Genomic DNA, 3157 nt, shown 5'->3' with positions numbered 1-3157 from the left:
ACAACTCTAATACAACACTCCAATTGATGGTGTTTGGAGCACTCTTGTACTGTCTCTATATCTTATGATAATATGGCATCAACAACCCTTGTACCACACTCCAATTGATAGTGTTTGGAGCACTCTAGTACTGTCCCTATATGGCAAGATAATAGGACCTTTACAACCCTAATACAACACTCCAATTGATGATGTTTGGAGCACTCTTGTAGTGTCTCTAGATGGCAAGATAATAGGCCATTTAAAACCCTAATACCTTACTCCAATTGATGGTGCTTGGAGCACTCTTGTAGTATCTCTTTCTGGCAAGATAAGGGGGCATTTACAACTTAAATATAACACTCCAATCGAAGGTGTTTGGAGCAGTGTAGTAGTGTCTCTATATTGCAAGATAATAGGCTATTTACGTTCATAATACAACACGCCAATTGAATGTATTTGGAGCACTCTAGTAGTGTCTCCACATAGCAAGATAATAAGGAATTTACAACCCTAATACAACACACCAATGAAGGTGTTTGGAACACTTTAGTAATGTCTCTATATGACAAGAGAAGAGGGAAGTTGCAACTCTAATACAACACTCCATTTGAAAGTCTTTGCAGCACTCTAGTAGTGTCTCCAGATAGGAAAAAAGAGGGTAATTTGTAACCCTAATAAAAAAGTCCAATTAAAGGTGTTCGGAGAACTCTAGTAGTGTTTCCAGATGACAAGATAATAGGGCATTCACATCCCTAATACAACACTCCAATTGTTGGTGTTCGGAGCACTCTAGTAGTGTCTCCAGATAGCATGATAATGGGGCATTTACAACCCAAATACAATACTCAAATTGAATGTATGTGGAGCACCCTAGTAGTGTCTCCAGTTGACAAGATAATACCGCATTTACAATCGTTATACAACACTCCAATTGGAGGTGTTTGGAGTACTCGAGTAGTGTCTCTAGATGGCATGATAATAGAGCATTTACAACGTTAATACAACACTCCAATTGAAGGTGTGTGGATCACTTTAGTAGTGTCTCCAGATGGCACAATTATAGGGAATTTACAGTCCTAATACAACACTCCAATTCAAGGAGTTTGGAGCACTGTAGTAGTGTCCCTATATGGCAAGATAATATGATATTTATAACCCTAATACAACACTCCAATTGAAGGTGTTTGGAGCACTCTAGTACTGTCTCCATATGGATAGACAATAGGGCATTTACAACCCTAATACAACACTTCAATTGAAGATGTTTGGAGCACTCTAGTAATGTCCCTATATGGCAAGATAATAGGGAATTTACAGCCCTAATACAACAATCCAATTGAATGTGTTTTGGAGCACTGTAGTAGTGTCACTATATTGAAAGATAATAGCATTTATAACTCTAATACAACAATCCAATTGAAGTTGTTTGGAGCACTCTAGTAGTAGTGTCTCCAAATGACAAGATAATAGGGCATTTGCAACCCCAATACAACACTCCAATTAAAGGTGTTTGGAGCACTCTAGTAGTGCCTCTAGATGGCATGATAATAGGGCATTTACAACGCTAATACAACACTCCAATTGAAGGTGTGTGGAGCGCTCTAGCAGTGTCTCCAAATGACAGGATTATTGGGCATTTATAGCCCTAATATAACTCTCCAATTGAAGGTGTTTGGAGCACTCTTGTACTGTCTCTATTTGGCAAGATAATAGGGCATTTACAACCCTAATACATCACTCCAATTGATGGTCTTTGGAGCAGTAATGTAGTATCTCTATCTAGCAAGATAATAGGACATTTACAACACTAATACAACACTCCAATAGATGGTGTTTTGAGCACTCTCGGAGTGTCTCTTTGTGGCAAGATAATAGGGTATTTATAACCCTAATACAACACTCCAATTGATGGTGTTTTTAGCACTCTAGTAGTGTGTCCAAATTGCACGATAATAGGACATTTACAACCCGAATACAATACTTCAATTGTAGGTGTTCGGAGCACTTAGTAGTGTCTCTAGATGGCAAGATAATAGGGCATTTACAACTCTAACACAACACTTCAGTAGATGGACTTTGTAGCACTCTAGTAGTGTCTTTATATGGTTAGATAATAGGGCATTTACAACCCAAATACAACACCCCAATTGAAGATGTTTGGAGCCTTCTAGTAGTGTCTCTATATGGCAAGATAGTGGGGCATTTACAACCCTAATACGACACTCAGATTGAAGTTGTTTGGGGCACTCTAGTAGTGTCTCTAGATGGCAAGATAATAGGGCATTTAAAACCGTAATACAACACTCCTATTGAAGGTGCTCGCAGCACTCTAGTAGTGTATTCAGATGGCAAGATAATAGGGCATTTACAATCGTAATACAAGCCTCCAATTAAAGGTGTTTCGAGCACTCTCGTAGTGTCTTTATATTACTAAATAATAGGGCATTTACAACCCTAGTACAACACTCCAATTGACGGTGTTTAGAGCACTCTAGTAGTGTCTCCAGATGACAAGATAATAGGGTATTGGTAACCCAAATACAAGACTCCAATTGAAGGTGTTTGGAGCACCCTAGCATTGTCTCCAGATGACAAGATAACAAGGTGTTTAGAGCACTTCCAACCCTAATACAACACTCCAATTGAAGGTGTTTAGAGCACTGTAGTAGTGTTTCTAGATGGAAAGATAACAAGGTATCTACAACTCTAGTACAACACTCCAATGGATGGTGTATGGAGCACTCTTGTACTGTCTCTATATCGCAAGATAATAAGGCATTTACAACCCTTGGACCACACTCCAATTGATAGTGTTTGGAGCACTCTTGTAGTGTCCCTATATGGCAAGATAATGGGGCATTTACAACCCTAATACAGTACTCGATTTGAAGGTGTTTGGAGCACTCTAAACTGTTTCTAGATGGCATGATAATAGGGCATTTACAACGCTAATACAACACTCCAATTGAAGGTGTGTGGAGCATTGTAGTAGTGTCTCCAAATGACTAGATTATTGGGCATTTACAGCCCTAATACAATACTCCAATTAAAGGTGTTTGGAGCACGCTAGTGTTGTCTCTATATGGCAATATAATAGGGCATTTACAACCCTAATACAACAGTACAATTGAAATTGGAGCACTTTAGTAGTGTCCCAAGATGGCAATAAAATATA

The sequence above is a fragment of the Carex rostrata genome, chromosome 1, assembly GCF_964058835.1.
Source record: "Carex rostrata chromosome 1, lpCarRost1.2, whole genome shotgun sequence".
Taxonomy (NCBI): domain Eukaryota; kingdom Viridiplantae; phylum Streptophyta; class Magnoliopsida; order Poales; family Cyperaceae; genus Carex; species Carex rostrata.
Note: the sequence above shows the minus strand (reverse complement) of the source record.